The following is a 25,913-nucleotide window of genomic DNA, read 5'->3' on the forward strand; positions in this document are numbered from 1 at the left end:
TTTTCAGGACTGATGACCAAGAACGCCTTGGCCAAGATTTCAAAAGTGAATTTATCAGGGTTTATCCATGTGTGATCGAATGCAACCTTGTATTCACACCCTACACACCATTGTAATAATTTTTGTACAAAATATGCCTTGTGAGGTATCGTTTGAAAACTAATACCTTGCTGGTCAATATCATGGTGAAATGTGTGTAGCAACATTATATGTAAAGTTATGAACATAAGCTGAAATCATGACTGAAGTGCATTTACTGGACAAGTCTGGGGAGTGGATAAATCTGTTTCTCAAAGACAAAGGACAAGCTGACACCTCTAGCCAGTTCTCATCAAAGCTGATGGACAATCAGCTATCAAGTGACCACTCTTTGGCAAGGAAGGGAAGCAGGAACAAACAGATCTGCATCTTAGCATACAACAGCATGGAACCTCTTTCACCACTAGACTCCTTGACTCCATCCTCACAGTGGGAATGAACTTTATCTAGGGATAACCTTCAGAAAAATGCATTTCAAAGAGTGACTGAACTGTAAAAGTGAAGGGCAAAACCACCCCAAGTTCTCTTCTGTATCTGTCTCTAGTCTCTCTCTCCTTCACCTCAGAAGACAAAAGGAACAGACTTTGGACTTTGGGAGCAGATCCTGCCCTGAGAATTTGGTCAGCAATGTTACTGGAAACATATGGTAAGGGACTTCACCTTGAGTCTAGTTTGTTAAGTTTTAGTATAGGAAGCATTTTGTATTTATTTCTCTTGTAATCATTTCTGACTTTAATTCCTTATACTTGTACTGACTTAAAACCTATCTCCTTGTAGTTAAATAAACTTGTTTTATTCTTTAATCAAAACTAATACAGTGTTGTGAACTGTGAGGGTAACTCCATTTAGGGTAGCAATATTACATATTGATCCCGAGAGGGGCAATGGACCTAATATATCTGGACTGTTCAGGATAGGGCTGGACAGTGCAGAACACCTGTTTTGGGGAAAAATACAGTACAGGGAGTGTGTTGAGGTCACTCTGCAAGTAGTAGCCAAGGGTGGTAGAAGCCAGAGTGTGACTAATGTGTGGCTGGCAGGCTGCAACTATGCAGACACTGAGGTGTTATTTGCCTGCTGGCAGGCCCAGATAGGAGCTACAGCAGCAAAGCATTGTGAGGCACCCAAGTTTGCAGGGCAGGAGTGACAAAGTCCCTCATGGGTCTGGATTGTAACCCAGAATGACATCATGGGAATTCCAGGTATAGTTATAAACATTTGACCACAGCACATCTTATCACTATAAACATCATCCAATATAAAAGAAAGGTAAGTGTAATAAGGTGTATATATAGTAAAAATCATTTTGTTCTTGATCAGAATGGTTAGTTGTTTTTCCCTGACTAAGAAAGGTTAAAAATTGTAGGAATAAAACTATAAACTCTAACTTTCCAAATATTGATATTTACTTCAGGTTTGCTATGTTAGCGAGATTTGCAAAAAGCGACAAAGCAATGACAGGTTTTTCTACTTGAAATAAAATTGACTGTAGTGCTAGAATTTATTATTAGTAATAAGAATAAGAGACTGGAATGTAAGAACCTAAGAAGTCAATATGGAAAAAACCCAACAAGTTCAACAAAGAATGAATAACAAACCATATATTTTTCAAGCTGTGACAGGGCACTGCATAAGAATACTTTAGGATGGATGCAAACAATGTGCTGGGGAGAGTGACAATAAAACAGGGATGGCAGCATAAAAAGAGAATGATGAATGCATTAATACAGGTAAAAGTGTTAGATAAAAGATCACAGGGAATCTTTTTATTATTCAGTCTAAACGGATCCTGAATAATCTAAAAGGAAACAAGTGCTAGGTAATGTGGTGACACCAGATGTTCTTCCTCAAGGACATTGTCAGAATATTTCAGTGTACATATATAGAGATTAATATTTGTCTATAGATATACATTTATAGATACTTATACTCTCTCTCATATATATATATAAAAAAAATATATTTTTTTTTTTTTGAAATCTCCATGATAAATTTCTACAACCATCTGATAAACTGTATTTACAGTAGTTTGCACCTTTGCCTGCCTCGTCTGCACTACCCTCACTAATCCTTTGCAATGGGACTTCTGGCAATATAGAACATCTAAACTGTTTCCAACAGTTGTCATATTTGTTCAAATCTTCTACAAAAATATCTCCTCTTTTTCTTCCCATGTACTCCTCCAAATGTGGAATTTCCCCTTCAGTTTATCCTGCTTCCAAGATCCAGTCGTGGATTAGTGTTGTTTTTAAGATCCAATTCCGTTAATCTCTTAATCCACCAGGGAAACTGACCAGAATTGAAGAGTCCATTATTAGAACAAAAACTGATATTAATAATATGGAAGCAAGATGCTTTATAAAAAAGAAAATTTCAATAGGTGGAAGAAAGATGTTATTCTTCTATACAAAAAAAAAGAAAGGCAAACTAAACTTATTAAAACCTTAATTTTTAGTCCAGAAAATTTGTAATAGTACTGGATTTCAGATTAATGGATTCTTGACCAGAATTCTTCACAAAAATCAACATTCTTTAACAATTGAACCGACACAGAAAACAAGGAACCTAATCTGTGTGTTTATATTGACAATGAGAGTGCCTCTGTGATGCTACAACATAACTAAAAATTAAATGATATGTAGTGAGGCCTACATCATGATATTTTTGTTATGTTCTGTAGCCTATTAATTTCTGGAATAACATATTGATTGTTGATTGTTTTATATTAGATTACAGTGACATCGGTTAACGGTTCGGCCTGTTGAACAACTACAGTACCAGGATTAGCAGAGTGAGAATCACCATAAGGATTATCATTATAATGGAGCACACAAAGAACGATGACCACAACTGATGTACTTAGAAGTTCTCAACTATCCTTTTATGGAGAATCTTACTAAAGAGACAAACAATGAAATACAACACCAGAGAGAGAGAGAGCAAAGTGTGTAGCCCTATGACTAGCATCACTCACATCTCCTGCTAGGGGACCTTGGAGTGTCAGTCATTATCTTCCTTCTCCTCATCTTCATCATTATTACCATCATCACCAGTGGTTGCCATCCTACCGTCTTCCTATAGGTTCCCCCATCACATGGTCAAGCACCCCTTTTATTCCGAGTTATCATTGTGCCTGCTAAGGCTCATACATATGCAGAAGGATTCCAATCCTTTTTTCCTTATTCATACTTCTGCACCTCACTAATTTGGGCGCGCCCCGTTTCTCATTGGCTATCCCCTTGGTTCCCGGTATTCTCATGAACATCTATGTCAATGAGTTACTGTAGCAATTTGGGGTTATTACAGAATCCCAGGCATCTTGGGGTATTAACTGTACACTGTGGCATATTTTCTAGACTATTGCTGCATAGTTTTCAGGACATCAGACGTAACACAGCGGTTCCCAAACTTTTTGCCAGCACAACCCCATTTTAATAAATTATTTCCTCCCAAGACCTAAGACAGCATGGGCCATTTTGAAGAGCAAAATGGCATCCTCCACTCAGTGTGATTCGCATGCACCATACATGCAAGGTCACACCACAAGAGGGACGCCATTTTTCTATACAAAATGTTGTCCTCCGCACAGCATGACCTAGTACGTATGCATCATGACCTTGTTTTCAATGGGAGTTAGGTACCTAAATAATTTTGAGGATCTGAGCCTTAATGACTTCAGCGGGCTTTCGATCAGGCACTTTGATGCTAATACTCCAAAATTATTTTGTTTTACTAGTAGTTAGCACTCTCATGCTTCATCTCTCATGGTTGCCCAGTGACTTCTCTCTTTTTAAAAAAAAAAAAACTTTTTTTCTTTATTTTTATATACTATATTATTCAATATTTGAGATCTAGGGATGCCTGGGTGCCCTTCCCAAAATGTGTGTCATATATCCTAAGCCACTGAAAGAGTGAAGGAAAATGATACTGTTGATTCAGACCTTTTCTAATATAAAGGGACTGAAAGATGTGTCAATAGTCTTCAAGCCAGGTTCTGGCCTGCAAGTCAAAGGAGGTTTTGCACCCATTACATCAAGTCTGAGTCTGGCCCTGCAACTTTAATTTACAGGGGGAAATTTAACAAGTAGCAAATAACCAAAGGATGATCCTTTTGATGGTCTGTAAAACTTGGACCACTTGCTCAGAGTTAACTTGTGTGTCTATACAATAATTTTACAATAAAACATGCATTACAGAACATTCACTTCCTAATGTTTAGAAAAAACTAAAGATGCAGGATTGGTGGAACTCTAGCACTATGCTGAGGCAGTAGTACAATATTGCCTGAAAGGGAAGACAGCCGCCTGAATCACCAGTAGATGAAGCTTCTGCTTATCTTTAAAACTGCAGCTGTTTTACACAATGTAACTTGTGTTGAAGTGACCCGTCTGAGAGATTTTCAAATTCTGGCAAACAAGTTCCTACAAAACACCTTGTGCTTCTTGTGTTCACCCACAAAGCCTGGGATGAGAATAGGGAGCCTGAAAAATTCCAATCTTTCTATATATATACAAGAATTTTAGTTTTAGCTGAGAAGGAGAGTAGTTGAGGTGGAAGACTTTGCAAATGACAATATTTCTCAGAGATTTTTTTCTAGTACCCTACTGCGTGCTACTGACTTGAGAGACCTGTTAAATAAAGAGCGAGCACTAGCCTTTCAAAACTCTCACCATTCTATAAATAACCCACATAACATGTACAGTATGTTTAAACAGCATGACATGGTTTTTATGGACGAATTTTCTCTGCAATAAAAGTAAAGTCAAAACATCCCATGGATGGCAGCTATTTTATTTATTTATATAGGAATATGAGAGCATATCAGGTGGCAAATTCTTCATGTTCAAGAGTGAATATAAACAATGAACTTTATGAGGTCAAAGCCATCCCAGCGAGATCCAAATGCAGCTTGAATGGAGTTAGCCAAGAAGTGACTGCTCAACGTTTAGTAAAAGCCTCAGCTAAGTGAACAGTGAAAAAACAAACCATTCCAGCAGTAAAGATATCTGCCATCAACATTTTCTAGAGTTTGCCATCTGGGTCCTGCAGCCATCAATCAAGCCCTTTGTGTGACTCCAGCTGTTGACTTCTCTCCTTCAGAGTAGAAAGACATGAGAAAATAAAACAGAAGAATTAGAACAGCAGCTGGAAGCTTTAGTTAGTCAGCAGGAAAATCTCATCCAGACATTAACTGGCTTATGATTATTTTTGATGGTATGAAAAATTCAAGATGTCCACATTTGTCAAAAAGTTTTGCCCAGTTCTACTCATAACCTGCTTTTACAGAGAAGTTGCATACTCTGAACTCCCCGTGATTTTAGTGAAACTTGTGGATTCCCATCACCTCTTAAAATCTGGCTATTTTTCTTTAACAGAAAATCTCAAGTTTATTATAAAAGATTCTAGGCGCATCTAATTACAAAGACGAGAAAATCACATAAATGTATGTGAAATATAACAAAAAGAATAACAAAAACAACATGCAACGAAAAGAATAAAAAGGTAAATTATGACCGGATGCTTAACTACAGGGGAAAGGAACACAAGCCAAAATAGGGAACAAACAGGTTAAAGAATATTTATATAAGTTAGATGTGTTCAAGTCAGTAGGGTCTGATGAAATTCACCCTAGACTGCATACGGAACTAGCTGAAGCAATCTTGGAACCATTAGCGATTATCTCATGGAGAACAGGTGAGATCCCAGAAGACTGGAGAACTGCAAACGTAGTAACTATCTTTATAATAAGGAATAAATTGGACCCAGGAATTATAGACCAGTCATCCTAACTTTGATACCTACTAATATACTAGAACAAATTATTAAACAATCAATTTGCAAGCACCTTCAGGATACTAGGGTTATAAGTAATAGCCAACATGGATTTGTCAAGAACAAATTATGTGAAATCAACCTAATTTACTTCTTTGACAGGGTTACTGGCCTAGTGGATACAAGGGAAGCTGTAGATGTGATCTAGATTGATTTTAGTAAGGTTTTTGGCACAGTCCTACATAACATTCTCATAAGCAAACTAGGGAAATGCAGTCTAGATGAAATTATTATATTATATATATTATTATTATAAGATGGGTGCACAACTGGTTGAAAGACTATTCTCAAATATTGGTTATCGATGGTTCCATCTCAAACTGGGAGGATGTATCGAGTCGATAATGGAGTGGAAAGCATGCTTATAAAATTTGTGGATGACACTAAGCTGGATGACACTAACCCTTGACAAATTGATCAGAAATCAACAATATAAAATTCAATAAAGACAGGGGGAAAGTACTTCACTTAGGAAGGAAAAATCAAATGCACAACTACAAAATGGGAAATAACTGTCCTGCTGAAAAGGATCTGGGGTTATAAAGCATCACAAATTAAATATGAGTCAATTTGCCCAATCCGCACAACTGATTCAATTGTGACAAAGGCTAATATCATGCTGGGGGTGTATTAACACGAGTATCACATGTAAGACACAGGAAGTAGTTGTCCTGCTGTACTCAGCACTGGTGAGGCCTCAGCTGCAGTACAGTTCTGGGTGTCACACTTTAAGAAAGACGTGGACATATTGAAAAGAGTCCAGAGGAGAGCAACAAAAAAGATAAAAGGTTTAGAAGACCTGACATGTAAGGAAAGGGTGAAAAAACTGGGCATGATTAATCTTGAGAAAAGAAGACTGAGTGGGGACCAGATAACAGTCGTCCAATATGTTAAAGGCTATTATTATAAAGAGGATGGTGATCAATTGTTCTCCACGTCCACTGAAGATAGGACAAGAAGTAACAGGTTTAATCTGCGACAAGGGAGATTTAGGTTAGATATTAGGAAAAACTTTCGAACTATAAGGATAGTTAAGCACTGGAATAGGATTCCAAGGGAGGTTGTGGAATTCCCGTCAATGGAAGTTTTTAAGAAAAGGTTGGACAAAGACCTGTCTCTGATGGTCCAATATACTTGATCTTGCCTCAGCACAGGTGCTGGACTAGATGAGTGCTCAGGGTCCGTTCTAGTCCTACATTAGTATGATTCTATTATTAAGAAGAAGGAAGCAGACATATTAGATTATAAACTCTTTGGGGTAGGGACTATCTTTTTGTTCTGTGTTTGTACAGTGCCTTACACAATAGGGTCTATGGCCCAGACTCTAGGTGGTACCATATTAATATGGTATTGATAATCTTGGCACCTTGGTGATTCAAAGTATGGATGAACAAAAATCATGTTCAGCTTTAGAAATAATTGGAAATAGGAAAATGTTAGTGTTGGTTTAGGGTAAAAATATTCATTTTTGGTTAACTTACGTTTTTCAATAAGTATCAAATGAATTAACATTTTAAAAAGGAATAGAAGTTATATTTCAGCAACTTTGAAATATATTGCCAGTGCTTTCCAATGAGAACGCTGATCACTCAGTCCTGTGGCCAAACTTGGCCCCAGCTGGTGGTTATTACTACAGCTCCCAAAGAGCTAATCAGCCTATTAGTTGAATAAAGATAATGACAGTCACAGGTATTTATAAAAATCATTTAAAATATTCTTTTTAATGTTCTGTATATAAAGTATATAGTACATAGTGGTACAAATACATACATGACCTCCGCATGCACACAGTATTATTTACTGAATATTAGCATCATCCTGAATTATAGCTCAGCACAGGAAAAAAAATTAAAATATTATTTTCTGGGATTAATTTAATTAAATACAAACTTTTTGTATCCCCTACAAGTCAAAATAAGTACCAAAAAACCTTTACATTTGTCAGTGAATCTTAGAAATGTTATAATGAGTAGATAAGAACTATTTGTAATTAGCATGCTAATTGCTTGTATGCAAACGGCTGTTGTTGAAGTGGTTTGAAAAGTGCTTGAAAACAGTTTGTTTGCTTTCACTCTTAAGCAGGCTAAGCATTCCCACTTGCAGTCTTATTTACATTATTAATTTGCTTAACAAACATTTTTTTAATAGTGCAAACAGAAGGAGTGGAAGCCTTGTTTGGAGAGCTCTTGTGAAGAGTGCTGTTTGCTCTAGCTCAAGCAGATGAGCAGACACAATCAGACTGAAATGTGAGTTTTTCAGGCATATAATAGACCCTTGGCTTATCAAAGCCTCTTATCTGATTGCAAAAAAAATTATCAAAGGTAAACTTCACAGCTCCTGGAATTAAAAGACAAATGAGATGTCATAATTATCAAAGTGGCTAATTTAGAAAATTAAGCTATTCACATAGGTGACATAATTGCTTGTCACAATCACTCTTTTTCTCATTAGCCTTCTTCTCCTCAGCACCTACGTACAGTGGAGCATTCTTTAGCCTTGAAATGAGAGCATGTACTGTAATCTCTTAATAGTATTGATGTAGCCCCTGAAATTAATGTACAAATATATTTATCAGGTTTATTGATTTAACAGGTTTAATCAAGTCTCATATTTCACAATTTGGTATTTGGAATTGTTTGTATTTTATCAGATCTCTTTTTTAGCATCTTTTAAAATTAAACCGTTTAAAATTAATTAGTTAATTATAAAATTAATTAGTTTATCAAGCCAGCATGCAGTATGTTAATTGTTTTTTGGCAGCACTATGGTTTTAGCATACAATCAGGCTCTAATATATAATTTTTGTGGTTTGTAGCTAGAAGATTAGATTGTCCTCCTAAATTATGAATGCAAATATATATATATTCATTAGAAATAGAAATAAAATAGCATCTCTTTATATTAATGATTCATTTTATTTTTAGATTTCAGCCAATTTAAAATAGCATCCTAAATAATACTCTGTATAAGAAAATCATTTGGAGGAAGTAGTTAGAGTTCCCTGATAATCACATTGTTTATGAGTCAGCAAGTACAGAAATTATTAAGGACAATTTCTAAGAAAGAAAATGAGTCTGGTTTGCTATGTGTGTTTTGAGGCATGACATTGTAAATGGGCAAGGTTAAAGATTTTGGATTAAAAACATGACTGTGAGATTGATTAGGGTCCTACAGTCTTGTAAAGTTGGTAGAACATAGCTGACATGACTTATAGTTTGCTGAATTCTGAGAGATTACATTGATGTCATTCATTTGAAGAGATAGTTCATCCTGGATGCATATAGTGAAGCTGTCATCTGTACATTTCACAAATATTCATGTGGCTAACATGTTTTGATTAGACTAACACTGAACGACACCATTGAATGGGTCATGTGTCTGAAGAGCTATGTCATGTTAAAGTCAAAGCCTGTAGTTAAAAATAAAAAGCAAAACCCACAAAACAAAACAAGGCCACCTATCAAAACCAAGTATCAGGGGGTAGCCGTGTTAGTCCGTATCTACAAAAACAACAAGGAGTCTGGTGGCACCTTAATGACTAACAGATTTATTTGGGCATAAGCTTTCGTGGGTAAAAACCTCACTTCTTCAGATGAAGTGAGGTTTTTACCCATGAAAACTTATGCCCAAATAAATCTGTTAGTCTTTAAGGTGCCACCAGACTCCTTGTTGTTTTTATCAAAACCAGGACTCTTTTAAAGGTTTCTGTGAACCTTCCATCTCCATGTCTGAGGTATATAAACATATGTAGTAACTTGTATTTTGCACCAAACCTAATAAAATCAATTAGGCCTCTGACAATACAAAACAAAGACAATATTCCCTCAGATTAATTATTTGTTCTGAGCTGACTCCTATGCAGTTCTGCATGAATATGCTAGTAGGGAAATAGGGTTTATGGAACTTCCTCTCCACAAACAGTAACTGGGCAGGATTCCAACCTAGCGTTCATCAGAGTGATAGGGAGAAACTATCTTCTCAACAGGGTACCACAGCCTCAAGGCTTCACAGTCCTAGGCAAATTGTACTAGGCTTAAGAATGCTTTATTTTTTTTTTAACTTCGTATATGAGGCGAACAAATATTTAACGTCAGATTTTGGTTTTTCTTATCTATTGAGTAACTCTTCCCTGTTGTATACGGTTTTATACCCTATTTGTTCTTCATGTATTATGTATAGTACTTGCTTTAATACAACTTATCCTGGTGACTACCAGACACACCATGAGCTTCCTGTCTAAATCTCTTTCATCTTCAGATAGTTTGGGGGGTGAGGGGAGGCTTGCAAAGAAGTCTAAATCTGTTATCAAGTGTCTGAAAGCAGGTGCTGATTTCCAACTCCTGAAGTGGTATAAAATGCCCATTTACATAGTGTCCTGACTGTAGGCCAAAGGTGAAACCAACTTTGGAGTTGGAGCTGGTACATTCCATCAGAGGAGTAATGACAGTAGTTTAGTATAAAGAATATGTATGGTACATGCACTGATCGTTGGTGATGAACGGATTCCTTGGTCATAAACTTCTAAGGAAGTTTAACTGAATGGCATATATTCACTGCTAAAGACTAGAATCTACAATGTATAGATCTATAGTTAAGGAAAGATGTCATTGCTAACTAACTCTTTAACTGGAATATTTATAATAATTTTTTTCCTGTCAGACCTAAAAGCAAATTGTCAGTGCATTTGAAGCAGGTAGGGGTGCTGAATGGAACTAGAACGAGGTCCCTCTGGAGAGGTCCAAAGCAACCTTCTTTGTAGCTTAGTCCAATTTCCAGCCTAATAGGTCAGCCTTCAGTGAGGTGCAGAAACTTATGCCTTGGCCTTGTGCATATGAGAGGGACATATCAACATGGGTAAATATTCATAGATAGATTCATAGATTCTAGGACTGGAAGGGACCTCGAGAGGTCATCGAGTCCAGTCCCCTGCCCGCATGGCAGGACCAAATACTGTCTGGAGTATTGTACTCCAGGTCCTTTGTTTGGACATTTCCTCCAGATTAATCAACACTGCTTTAAAGCACATTTGAATTGATTAGATCTGGGGTTGGCCCTGTAATAAAAGGAGACTCTCCAGTGGCCCATTTTGGAAACCCCCTGAACAGTGATCAAATATGTTTATGATGCCATTTGACTATGAGTCTGATTTCCTACACACTGATATAATAAGCTCTTCACTCTTGAAAGTTTCTTCTGTAGCTGTCATTGTTGACCTGCAGCATCCCATTCTCTTATATGCGGGATCAAAGATATCATCAGTGTGGGAGTTAGTCAATACGGAGCATGCACTACTTAAAGATATTGCTTGCAACCATCCTTTTGTTTTTAAAAGGATCACATGTTGGAGACAATTGTCTTATTACTTAAATGGAAACATCCTAACTGTGATTGTATGTACTTTGACATATCCCTGATTTTGTTTTGCTTAGAAAGAATAACAAGGAAGCTTCAGTAGCACCCCAAATGTAACTTGAAATCAAAGAAATATGTACACAAAGGTTGTTAATTGTCTTTACCAATGTTTACATAATGGAGATATTTTTTCATTGCTCCATCTCAACATCATACTGTAGGAGGTCAGAGACCACAATGAGTTAAGCAGTAGCCAATGCTGGAAAAGGTGGTTGTTTTGATTCGGGTCTCTAGAAATGTAGCTCTTTGCTTATTGTAAAACACTTCAGTTTTGAAGGAAAAAATTTACATTTCTCATATTTAGATGCTTTTCCCGCCCTGTCTCCCTTTGTGAATCTCAAATCAAAACAGAAAAAAGTTATCTCCAAATAGAAGTTGTTAAAATATTATCAAATCTGATTCAAATACAAACTCTTAATACCAGTAGCTTTTTGTTGTCATTTTAAAGGATCATTTTCTATATAGAACCTTTTCATAAAGAAAAAAATAGTTTTGATTGTCAGAAAATACTTCCACTGGAGATATTATAGCAGTTTCGATTTTTGTATAACCTGGCAGTTTAAAATATGTTTTGTCACAACTATGAAAGCAAAGCATTTTAAAGAATTAGATATGCAATTAAGACAATCAAATATGCCATTTTGCAGTGAGCATATGCCACTCTGTAACATATTAGGACAATGATGTCTTAGTTCACCAGATACAATTTTATTCCAAAGGTAGCCCTGCAGAATGAGCTTATATATTGTCTTTTGCACCTGCTGATGCAGGAAACAGTCTTTAAAAGAGGAAACCAGTCTCTGTGTTTGTAACTGGCATTGTAACATAAAACTCCTGTATATTTTCGTATTATAAAATAAACATATGCACCTTTACTTGTGCACATCATTGTTTCAGCTGAAAGAAAAGAAGGAAAATATGGTGTGGAAAAGACTAAATCATGATTCTCCCCCCGCCCTCCTTCAGAAAACCCAACCCTGAATACAAAGAGAGTGAAAGATGAAAAATATAGGGCCCGATTCTGTGTTTGGTACTAGACCCAAGGGAAAGTGGCTAAGCTTTGTAGCTTGTGGATTCTGTGGCTAGTTTGGTTCCTGACTAAAGTTAGGGCTGTTCTAACTTTCTCCTTTTTGCCTATGGCCCCAAAGGGACCTTCTGCCAGCCTAAAATAGCCAGAATATAGAGATGCTCCAATCCTATGCTCTTTCCTTTGCCACACCTCTTCTGTGATGTGTGATAAGGGCATGGGATAGAACCACAATGATGGCTCCATTTCACCCAGGGATTCCCCTACAAAGAGCCCATACTGTTAGGAATTCGCACTAGATCAAATTGACCAAGCATCTGTGTATGATTAACAACACGAAACTTGCATCAATAGCTTTTGCTACTTACCAAAATAGGTTACTTTTCAAAATGATCTACAAATATACACCTTATAAACAACAATAATATTCTACTGTATCAAACCGTTCATCTGAGGGGCACAGAGTGCTTTACAAACCATAGGGGCAGATCCCCAGCTGATGTAAATTGTTATAGCTCCAGTAACTTCAGTAGAGCTAAGACCATTTACACTAGCCAATAATCTGCTCCTTAATCTTCACAACCCCCCTGAATTAGATGTTTTTATTATTTATTTACTATGTATTATTTATGTAGTATTTTTATTGTTTCCATTTCACAGATGGGAAAACTAAGACACGGACAGTTTAAGTAACGTGACCAATGTCAGAGCTCGGAACAGAGCCCACAAGAGAGCTACGTGAACCTTCTGTACAGAAAACAGGTCTAATTTGCTAGATTTCAGTTTTTCATTATCTAGTCAAAACTCAGTTTAGGATTGCTAATTGTTTCCTGAGATTTGCATACCTTTTAGTGAGCTCATCCCAAATTCAGAGTGAAGCTTGGTCCAGCTTCCCACAAACCTAGACCCGCTGTTCAAGATCAGGCCTTCTCTTCTCTCAAGTAAGCATCACAGCTAAAGCAGGGCAGGCCACTGTTTTCCCTTCCCACAACAACTTTTGCGATTTTGGATATTTTTCCATCTGGCATTGGGACAAAACATCAAACCGTCAAAATCTTGAGAATTTTTGCAAACTGTAACTTCTAAAAAAAATTTTGTTTGGGTCAATCAAAATGTTTCATTTTGATTTCAACAATTTTTTAAATTATAATTAGCACTCCTGGCCAGAAAATCTAAATTTCTGTTTTGAAAGTATTGCAATGACACGTTTTGACAGTTTCAAAAAAAAAAAATCAAAATTTTTTTTTTTTTGAATTAAGGAAACCATGAAACATTTCAGTTTTGAAAAATATGCATTTTTCGGTGAAAAAACATTTTGTTGAAAAATTCCCAAGCAGCTCAACTTTAAGGTGAGAGGGACCATTATGATAATCTAGTCTGACCTCCTGCACAACACAAGCCCACCCACTCCTGTATCAAACCTATGTCTGAGCCATTGAAGTCCTCAAATCATGGTTTAAAGACTTCAAGATGCAGAGAATCTTCCATGGTCAATATAAATACTGCTAATACACTCTTGGAGCTTGATTCACTCCTGGGCTTCCAATGCTAGAAGCCAGTTACACCTCTGCACCAGCAGGAGTGAATGGAGCCCTTGGAGGTAAGTCTGTCAATCTCTTGAATAGAGGCTTTGTGCCAAGGGCTCATCACAGAAAGGAGAAAGAAGAGTTATAAAAAAAAGGGAAAATGGCAGCCTGTAATAAAGACAATGGTAGAAGTCCCATGACTCCCTCTTGGATTTGCCCTATTTCCCGAGTTACTAGTCTGAAAGATCCTGTTTATCATATACCCTGCTCTGAGTTGAGTGGATCACAGTGTGCTCTGGGATCTTTCAGTGGTAAAAATTGTGGGGTTTTGTTGTATTATATTTAAGAAGCTATTAATATAACATTTAATATATATTTATAAAGCCAATAAATGCAACTAATCATATGAGGCAAGTGCATAATCTGCATTCATCATCTAGAAAATGTCAGTTTCAAAGAACTTTAGGTCTGTATGTGCCTGATCCTGCAGAAATGTACATACATAACTCTCATTCCTCTGGTTGGTCCCACTGGAGACAATGGACTACTCACATTGACATATGTTGATTTTGCAGGATTGTATAGTCATGTTGTTGGGGTTTACACTCATTTCATAGAATCATAGAATGTCAGGGTTGAAAGGGACCTCAGGAGGTCATCTAGCCCAACCCCCTGCTCAAAGCCGGACCAATGCCCAACTAAATCATCCCTGCCAGGAATTTGTCAAGCCTGACCTTAAAAACCTCTAAGGAAGGAGATTCCACCACCTCCCTAGGCAACCCATTCCAGTGCTTCATCACCCTCCTAGTGAAAAACTTTTTCCTAATATCCAACCTAAACTTCCCCCACTGCAACTTGAGACCATTACTCCTTGTTCTGTCGTCTGCCACTACTGAGAACAGTCTAGATCCATCCTCTTTGGAACCCCTTTTCAGGTTGTTGAAAGCAGCTATCGAATCCCCCCTCATTCAGGGCCGGCTCCAGCTTTTCTGCCACCCCAAGCGGGGGAAAAAAAAAAAAGCCAATCGGCGACAGCTCAATCGTGCCACTTCATTCTTCGTGGCAATTCTGCAGCAGGTCCTGCACTCCCTCTCTTCTTCTTTGGTGGCACTTCGGTGGCAGCTCAAAGAGGAAGAGAGGACTGAGGGACCTGCCGCCGAATTCCCACCGAAGACCCGGAAGTGCTGCCCCAATACCGGATGGAGTGCCGCCCCTTTCTATTGGCCGCCCCAAGCACCTGCTTCCTTTACTGGTGCCTGGAGCCAGCCCTGCCCTCATTCTTCTCTTCTGCAGACTCAACAATCCCAGTTCCCTCAGCTTCTCCTCATAAGTCATATGCTCCAGCCCCCTAATAATTTTTGTTGCCCTCCGCTGGACTCTTTCCAATTTTTCCACATCCTTCTTGTATGGTGGGGCCCATTGGAACAATGAAATCTTCTCAAAAAGGTCATGTTTTATCACAAATCTTTGTTATTAAACAATGAAAAATGCAATTATCATTTTTAAAACCCCTTGGATCAGAAAATAAGAGTGACGAGGAGTCCGGTGGCACCTAAAAGACTAACAGGTTTATTTGGGCATAAGCTTTTGTGAGTAAAAAACCCACTTCTTCAGATGTAATACATCTGAATTCAGGATACAGACTAACACGGCTACCCCTCTGAAAATAAGAGTGTTATGTGGACATTAGACACTTGAGGAGAGTTCTCTTTTCAAGGAGCTGTTTCCAGAATAACATGAATTAATTTTTTAATCTAACATGACATACAAACCGGTTTCTAGTATTTATAGAAAAATTAGCAGTTATCCTGGGCAGGTAATGTAACATTATAGGTAGTCATCAGATGCCCACTGTTACAGACAAGTATACAAGTCCAAATGTATACTAGACAAATTAGATCTTGGAGATATATTTATTCTGGGCTGTGATAAAAAAATTTTTGGATGCTGATCAAATCATCAGTAAAGTCTGCCTGAGCAGCCCTCTCTCTGACCAAGTGTTTTTATTCAGTGAAAAGTGGCTAGCTAAAGGTTATATCAATGCAAGCAAAAATCCATGGTGCCAGAACTTTACAGATGGCATTCGATAAAGACGTGTACGATTGATGTCAGAGATAAGTGGATTCCATTTGAAAGGGACAGAACAGGCTTTAACTTTATTGAATAGCTATAAACATCCCATAGGAAGGGATGCTGGGACTGCCATACTCCTACGTCTGATACCTTAAATTTGTCCCTCTCCAGCTGAAAGACCTCCAGTGAGGTTCTCTGATACTATGATAATGGGTGTGGTATAAAAAGTTAAATGCCAGGATGGGCTATAGCCTAATTCACTCTCATGCAGTTTTGTATACAACCAATAAATCCTTCTATAGATCAACCCCATCATTCCTCATATAGGACGAGTGATTCCTGCTCCAAGAGAGAAAGCATAGTCTCTGTCACCCAACTGCTACAAGGTTAAATGCTGCACCCCGACTGCCAAATAATTAACCCTCTAGGTCCTCCCTCTACCTGGCGAGCATGGCTTAAAAGTTTTTATTGCACGATAGAAAAGGAAAATAATATTAGGTTAATGAAACTATGTGATAGGAAAGGAAGAAAAAAATTAGCCAGTGAACATAGATGTAGCAGTGTGCAAACATTCAACTGCAATAAAAATGTCAGAAGCATGTGACAAATGTTTTTAGCCATCTGCTCCCCTGAACAGATTTAAAGCTGTTTTGGCTGGCACCCCAGCCAGCTAGTCTGATCTGTGGTGGTCTTCATGTTCCTAGCCAATGGTATATTGGCTCAGTGAGATTGGAGGGTGCCATTGGCCAAGCTAGGCTGCATGGATCTTTCATGCATCCCCAATAAGAATGCCCCAATTTGAAGGCCCCAGTTCTTTTTGGGTTCTCCAAAATTGAATGCTGAGAATAATAGCCCACTGTTTAGTGCTTTTTAGAGAGTGACAAAAAGTAGCTTTTGCATGTTGATATTTAAGAATGCCCACTTCATTAAAACTCATCCATGTACTTTATTCAGTAAAGGAGAGTTAAGTAGAAAAGAAAGCATACTAGCAAAAGGTGCAGTATGTTTCCCTGTAAGTTGCTAGAGAACTTGCTTACTAAAGATCTCCCTAAAATGTGAACTAAATATGCAACTTCTTTGATAAATGGATACAAAATCATTATCTTTTGAATAATTATATGATTGGGTACATCCACATTAGATTGATCTAATATGCAATTAAATCATTTATATATGCAATTAAATCATTTGTATATGCAGTTCTCAGACTCATCATCAATAACAGGAGAGATGGCCAATGGCCAAATTTGCTTGCAAGAGCAAAATACTGTGTGTTGAAAAGAGGGTTTAGTCCTAATTGGAACATTGTCAAATAAAACTGAGATGCAAGTCATCCATTCAACTAACATCTGATGTTTACAGAAGTTTGTATATCAGTAGCTGAACAAATGTCTTAGTTTTATGCACAGTTGGAAGCAGAGGCATGTACACTTCTTTGAGCTCTGGTCAAGTGAAAAATTCTCTAAGTTATATCAGGTCTAATCTTTCCTCCCCACAATATAAGAAGTGAAAATTGGGTGCTGAAATACTGTGGTGTGAATTCTATAGACAGACAAAAAGGCTGGAATGCAATGGTATTAAAACTTGATTCTGTAGTGGAGACTTCTACTAATATTTCTTGCAAAATTGAATATCAGTTTAAAGTTTCCATGTGCAGGGAGGGGCTTTAACTATTTTGTTTGGTGAGAAAGTTGAAGATCTTTAAGATGCTCAGCTATGTAGATTTCTAGTTATATTTTTCCTTAAAAAGCCATACTACAGCGCACAAATGTTGTGTTTCTATTTTAATAAAGTATATTCATGGGTATGTTCATTTTACCATTTTTGGCAATATTACTTTCACAAATACTGTTCCTACCTTTGTGCTTGTTTTGAATGTTTATATTCACTTGAAAACAGGTTCCCGTCCTCAAATGAATAAATTGGATTTGAAATTAAAGAAGCTTCGCAGCTCCCATTGGCTGGGAACCACTGCAAAATAAAGACAATGGATTTCAAGAAGGCAGACTTTAACAAACTCAGGGAGTTGGTAAGTAAGATCCCATGGGAAGCAAGTCTGAGGGGAAAAACAATAGAAGACAGTTGGCAGTTTTTCAAAGAGACATTATTAAGGGCACAAGAACAAACTGTCCAACTGTGTAGGAAAGATAGGAAGTATGGCAAGAGACTACCCTGGTTTAACCAGGAGATCTTCAATGATCCAAAAATCAAAAAAGAGTCCTACAAAAAGTGGAAACTAGGTCAAATTACAAAGGATGACTATAAACAAATAACACAAGTATCTAGGGACAAAATTAGAAAGGCCAAGGTACAAAACAAGATCAAACTAGCTAGAAACATAAAGGGTAACAAGAAAACATTCTACCAATACATTAGAAGCAAGAGGAAGACCAAGGATAGGGTAGGCCCAATACTCAATGAGGGGAGGGAAATAACAGAAAATGTGGAAATGGCAGAGGTGCTTAATGACTTCTTTGTTTCGGTCTTCACCAAGAAAGTTGGTGGTGATTGGATGTCTGACATAGTGAAGGCCAGTGAAAATGAGGGAGAATCAGAAGAGGCTAAAATAGGGAAAGAACAAGTTAAAAATTACTTGGACAAATTAGATGTTTTCAAGTCACCAGGGCCTGATGAAATGCACCCTAGAATACTCAAGGAGCTGACTGAGGAGATATCTGAGCCATTAGCGATTATCTTTGAAAAGTCATGGAAGATCGGAGAAATTCCAGACAACTGGAAAAGGACAAATATAGTGCCACCTATAAAAAGGGAAATAAGGACAACCCAGGGAATTATAGACCAGTCAGCTTAATTTCTGTACCCGGAAAGATAATGGAGCAAATAATTAAGCAATCAATTTGCAAACATCTAGAAGATAATAAGGTGACAAGTAACAGTCAGCATGGATTTGTCAAAAACAAATTGTGTGAAACCAACCTGATAGCTTTCTTTGACAGGGTAATAAGCCTTATGGATAGGGAGAATGCGGTAGACGTGGTATATCTTGACTTTAGTAAAGCTTTTGATACGGTCTCACATGATCTTCTCATAAACAAACTAGGGAAATGCAACCTAGATGGAGCTACTATAAGGTGGGTGCAAAACTGGTTGGAAAACCGGTCCTGGAGAGTAGTTATCACTGGTTCACAGTCATGCTGGAAGGGCATAACGAGTGGGGTCCCGCAGGGATCACTTCTGGGTCCGGGTTCTCTTCAATATCTTCATCAGTGATTTAGCTAATGGCATACAGAGTACACTTATAAAGTTTGTGGACAATACTAAGCTGGGAGGGGTTGCAAGTGCCTTGAAGGATAGGATTAAAATTCAAAATGATCTGGACAAAGTGGAGAAATGGTCTGAAGTAAATAGGATGAAATTCAAAAAGAGTAAATGCAAAGTACTCCATTTAGGAAGGATCAGTTGCACACATACAAAATGGGAAATGACTGCCCAAGAAGTACTGTGGAAAGGGATCTGGGGGTCATAGTGGATCACAAGTTAAACATGAGTCAACAGAGTAACACCGTTGCAAAAAAAGCGAACATTCTTCTGGGATGTATTAGCAGGAGTGTTGTAAGCAAGACATGAGAAGTAATTCTTCTGCTGTACTCTGCGCTGATTAGGCCGCAGTTGGAGTATTGTGTCCAGTTCTGGGCACCACATTTCAGGAAGAATGTGGACAAATTGGAGAAAGTCCAGAGAAGAGCAACAAAAATGATTAAAGGTCTAGAATACATGGCCTATGAGGGAAGATTGAAAAAGTTGAGTCTGTTTAGTCTGGAAAAGAGAAGACTGAGAGGGGACATGATAACAGCTTTCAAGAATGTAAAAGGTTGTTACAAGGAGGAGGAAGAAAAATTGTTTTTCTTAACCTCTGAGGATAGGACAAGAAGCAATGGGCTTAAATTGCAGCAAGGGAGGACATTAGGAAAAACTTCCTAACTGTCAGGGTGGTTAAGCGCTGAAATAAATTGCCTAGAGAGGCTGTGGAATCTCCATCATTGGAGATTTTTAAGAGCAGGTTTGACAAACTCCTGTCAGGAATGGTTTAGATAATACTTAGTCCCGCCACCAGTGCAGGGGACTGGACTAGATGACCTCTCGAGATCCCTTCCAGTTCTATGATTCAATGATTCATCTGTTCTAAAAAGCTTCAGTCATCCAGTTTGGAAGAGGAAACAATACATATGTGATCAATAACACATTGCCAATAGGAAGTGAACAGTTCGCAAACACCTCAGAGAGTGAAAATTGTTCATATAAACTATTTGGCAAATACTTGCAAGTAACAAATATAGGTACCGAAATCTGAACTGATTCATGTTCAATTCACAACTAGTCAAGAGGACTAACAGATAATCCAAATAATTCAACCAGCTCCAGTCAAGAGTAACCCCATTTTATGGCCATTCTACTGAACCTTTTCAGTCTGCATCTTCCTTTTTATTTTCATTTTAAAATATTGAAACATTACAGAGGAGCAGGGAAGGGTCCCAGCAGGATTCTCCCTCTGTTAAAAAAAAATTAGGGACAGGGGAATGTGCATTTCTAAAGAAGTAAAGAAGGAAGAATGGGAGGAAACGAGTTAGTCGGGGCAGCCAGAGGACATCACAACTTTCATACTAGCTGGTATGAATTATATTCTTGTAGGCTTGAGACCCCCAACAACTTGTTGCTTCTATAGCTACAGTGACTTTATCTACTTACCTTTAGTAGCTATCTAAGGCATAGATATGTCTTGGTTTGCTGACAGTAGGGCTTTGAGCTGTGTGTGGAGCTAGTTTGGTGTTAGTAGAGATCAATGTAAAATCAAGCTATTCACAGAATTTTACCATAAAAGCTAAATACTACTTTGCATAGTGGGACCAGGATCCTGTCTCCCACAGTGACCAGAATCAGATACTTCAGAAGAAAGTGCAAGAAACCTTGTGGCACACAGTTATGAAATAGTATTTGATCGTTCAGCTAAAGATTATATGGTCATGAAGGCACTTTTTACTTGCCTGTAAAGTGCTATGAACACCTGTGGCGCTATACAATAAATCATAATTATAATCTCCAACTGCTTTACCAATGTTCATCAGTCAAGCCTTACAACAACCTTGTAAAGTAGGCAATTTTCTCCCTTTTACAGATGGGTAAACGAAGGCCAAGAGGGATTAAGTGACACCCCAGCTCCATGCTCTAATTACTCCAATGAGCCTTCCCTACAGGTGAGACAAGAACATGCAAAAAGCACTTTCTGCCCTTGTGAAACTAATTTTTCCTTTAGCGCATTGCCACCTTATTCTATTTGATAAAAAGGCTCCAAATCTTGACAAAGTTAAACTACAGAAGATTTGTATGAGCTGAGATGAGTACATAGACGAAGAGCAGTTTTTGCCAAGCTGATGGTGGAACTTGGGATGGCTAATCATCCTGGAGAAACTCAATGCCAACATTTTCTTTCCAAATAAGAGGAACCTGGCACTACTCTTTGTAGTTTGAGAACCTATTTCTTATGGAAAGAAAACTCCATGGGATTGCACCGGGTGCAAGTCTGAGCAGAATTTGCCCTTTAGTTATCCTATGGAAGATTCTTGGATAATACTAACATCCTAAATATTTACAATTAAAAGGGAAGCAATGCAAGTCTGACTTGGTTTCAGTTTGGTGTTCCACTCCACACAGGCCAATTAACCTACCTGTGCTGAAAGACTTGCTATGATTTGCTACTGTTGGGTGAACCTGGGCCAGGTTTATGAGTCAGCATCAAAATCGTGCAAAACTAGTTGTTTTTCACAATGTAACGTGAAACAAGAGTTTCCCTTTGTGATCTTGGGGTCAACTAAAACTAAAACTCTGAAGAGGGGGAATGTGAACCTTTCCAATCAAAAGAAATGTGGGCACAAACCTGGTGAAGTGAAGCGAAGCCTGTGAATTCAAATCAGTACTAAGCAACACTTCATTTTAAGCATCACCTATTGATCAATTCTGCAGTTATTTATTAATGTACAGAATTTCCAAGCATGTTCTAAATAATATTCAGGACTATATACATTTTACAAATCATTTACATTTGTCTAGAGCATAGTACTACATACTTTGGGGATAGGAAAACCTAAAATAGATTAGACAGAAGAATTATAACCCTTTAAAAACATTGTAAATTCATTTGATGTATGTTATGAAGCCTTTTTTATTTTATTGTTTTCTGTCTCACAGAGCTGTTGTGAAAATCAGCTTATTGTTTGCAAAGCATTTTAAAGATAAGTGAAGAGCATGATGTTGCAGCTGGTACAAAAGGAATGTAGAAAAGGAATGTTGTGGCTAGTAGGAAAAGGAAGAAGAAACTGAAATAAATAAAATGACATTTAGATAGCCTATTTTTGGTCTTGTTGAGTTTGCAAAGGGAATTGGAGTTCTTAATTATTCTTTAAAATCTGGGAATCTTTCTGAAATCATTATGATGGGATTAATATGAATCAACTAAGCAAAAGAACCCTACATCCTAATCTCCATTCATTCTATTAACACGTCACCAAAATATGTGGCTGATCATTGTTTCAGTGTCAAATGGATTGAGCTTTGGCCTTAAAATACAAGAGCAATGTAGGATACCTCAGGTTGATAATTTTATGGGGTTTGATTGGTTGGCTGTTCATTTTTAAGGAATGTGTGCATCTTTAATGTCTTGCTGAAAACCTTGATGACAAATATCGACACTGGGCTGTGCTTTAATACTGTCAGATTTTTAATTTCAGAAAGTGTAAACGTTGCCAAGTTTTGAAGGTCTGAACCAAGGATACTGACATAATTTTCAAAGGCATGGGTAATACCTCAGCACCTCCCCTCAACATAAAACCCAGGGGTTTGACACAAGCAAACCTCTCCATAATCCACTTCATGCATAACAATTCTGTCAGCCATCCTCACTGATTATTCGAGAATCCACATGCTGAATTGCGGTTTGCATATGAAGTTCAGATGATGTTATTTATTGCTGATACCGTTTCACCTGTATTTAGTTCCACTGACATGGAAAACACTGCAGCCAATTGTCCTTATTACAGTCCCTGTGTATTTCTTCCCAGTGCATTTGCACAGGGGGAAGATGTGAGCGTGGAGTGTACTTGACTGCCAGGCTGAATGGCTCTGTAATGTAGCTTCAGTATGGCATAAATTAAGCTGTCATTTTTTTGGCAGCAAGTGCAGAGAGGCGATTTTCCTGTACTGTAACATTTGAAACAACAATTTTCTGGCTCCAGTAGTAACTGACAGTTCTGTGTGATACATGCTCGACATTTGTGCTTCAGGGGCTGCAGCTGGAAAAAACCTTCAGGGCAAGGTATAGTCTTTATTAACAAATTGAGCTCGCAGTCGCATAACATGAACGTTTCCTAACTCTTTCCGAGAAGACTGTCACTCATATAACATGAAAAATTATATTTAAAATTTACTAGGTGTCATCAAGATATTTAACTGTGTTTCTTATATGCAAAACATTATTTTTTTATAATGACTGATAAATATATTCATTGGAAAGATTGTTTACCCAGAGAGAGCTGGCCCACTAGAGTTTGATGGGCGTGTGTCTCAAGATGATGGTTTGAGGAGTGGCCAGGTTCAAAAATGATCTTGGAATTCGTGGCCAGGTTCAGGCTGGTGAAGAAGTAGGACGTTGATGAGGGGGCAACAGTACTGGAAGAGGGGCAAACTGCCCTTTCTTGGAGTGTCATTAATGAATGACTATGAACATTTTTGAAGGAAACCTCATCCATTTCTCTGCCCAGATGTAAGCAGCAGACTAGTTCATCTCAAAGAAGGTGAGGGCAAATTAATTAAGGAATCACCTATGGTAACTTACCAATTTTGCAGATATCCCCTATTTCAGAATCTGAGTAAATGACTCCACTGACATTTAAGAAACCCTCGGACAAATTCTGACCCCACTTATGCTGGTGAAGTCAATGGAGTTATGCCAGATTTAGACTTGTGCAACTGAGAGCAGAAATTGGCTCAAAGTCTCTAATGTTACAAAGTGATCTTCTTACCATCGCTAAAAGAGTGCTTAAATGAGCCCACTTTACCTTCAGATATTTTGACATTTGCATATACAGTACCTTTATTACCTCCAAGCTGACTTATTCCAATACGTTTCTAATTGGTCCCCTGGCAACCTCTATTAGCATTCACTTCATTCGAAGTACTACTGCCAGTCAGTCATTGTTGCCCATTCTAAATGTTCAGGTCATAATATGCTCATTCTGAAGTCATTCCTTTCGTGTCTAATTCATTCTGGTATTGACTTTCAGATCCTGCTGTTAACTTTGAGACCCTGTTGAATATGGGCTTCTGATCTATGCATATTTTTATATTCCCCGCTTGCACTTTTTTGTCTTGGAGTTCCTGGCTGACTTTGTCAAAGCCTCCTAAAAGATTTGGATGCCCAGTTCCCATAAAAAATAATGGGAATTGAGCTTCCAATTGTTGCTTTGTAAAATCTCAGCTGCAGTGGTTTTGTTGAATCAAAGGCTCTAGAGTTTGGGTGTTTTTTTCAGTTGATGAGCTCAGTTTCTGAAACTGCTGCTTCTGAAGAACAGAAATGAACTACCCCAATTTCTCAAGCAAAATCTGAATACATTGCTGCCTTGGAAAGTTTGTCATTGTTTATATTCTCACCTAGCTCTGTGTTGAGTATTAGGCATGTTTTTATGAATTAGCTCCTAACTTTTATTATAGCAGCACTCAGTCTCATCGATATAATTAAGGGTCTGTCAATGCTTCTATTACATACCTCTAGTTTAAGAAGCTTAAAACTCAGCCATAAAATCTCTTTTGATTAAAACTTGGCAAATATGATCTCAGTCCAGAGTATGGGTGTGTGTGTTTTTAGGGGTGGGGAGTGGATTCTTCATTTTATTATCTTTAAGTGTTTAAACGAACTGAAATTCAGGAGGTGATTTATAGCACTCATAATAATAACTGATCATTTTTAAAGTGATATCTGCCCAATTCCCACCCACCCCCGAAAGCACTCAGGACTTGAGGTGTTGCATAAACAGTCAAAATGCAATACAATTAAAAACATAAATAAAGAAAGAGAGAATAAGAATTTCTGAAAACCAAATGGCTGAGTATTTAGATCATAATGTGGACCAATAATTTATCCAGATTTGCACAAAATAATAAAGTTTAAATCTGTATGAAAGTAGCATTATTTGGGGATGAATTTTCAGTGTGACATCTTGGTGGTTTACTGTACAATACCCGTACAAGCAAAACCAGATAAAAACATCTTGATCAAGTAGGCAGAGCTCTAAATCCTCTAGCATAGTGTTTCTCAATCTTTTTGATACCAGGGGCTGGCTTGCTGCCTTCCAAAACTGTGTCAAGCATATCTTAGGGACTGACGCCAGTCCATGGGCCAGTCATTAAGAAACACTTCCCTAGTTGTGTGGCGTCTCAGAGTTAGAGGACCCCTCTGGAAAATGGGGAGGACTGGTTCAGATGGTCCATTAGAAGTTCTGTTAATTTGCTACTGTGCTTTACAACCATTAATCAAAAGTCTACTTTCATGTTGATGAAGTGACTTGATGGAAGTCAGCAGAATTACCCCAGATGAGCACTCATCTTAGTTGACTTTGCCTCATTGGCTTTAATGGGAGGGAGACTAGTTGTGCATATGGTTTATGAAGACTTCTCTCTTTCTCATACTCCTCTTTTCTTCCAGAGGAAGAGATAATAACACAGCAAGGTGGGAAAGTATGAGAATGAAGATGGGGAAAGAGTATCCTATCTAGGGTTTTCAGTCAGGAAAGCACCTATATTCAAAAAAGCACTAAAACACATTCTCATTGAAATCAAGAGGACTTTAACATATGCTTAAAGTTAAGCATGTGCTTTCCTGAATCAGGGCCCAAATTGGGATTTTCGTGCACGTACAATCCTTCCACCTCAACTGGGCCATGGATGTTTAAATAATATGTTTAAAAATATATTTAAATAATAGTGGGCCTCATGCC

This window comes from Trachemys scripta, chromosome 2, assembly GCF_013100865.1.
Source record: "Trachemys scripta elegans isolate TJP31775 chromosome 2, CAS_Tse_1.0, whole genome shotgun sequence".
Taxonomy (NCBI): Eukaryota; Metazoa; Chordata; order Testudines; family Emydidae; genus Trachemys; species Trachemys scripta.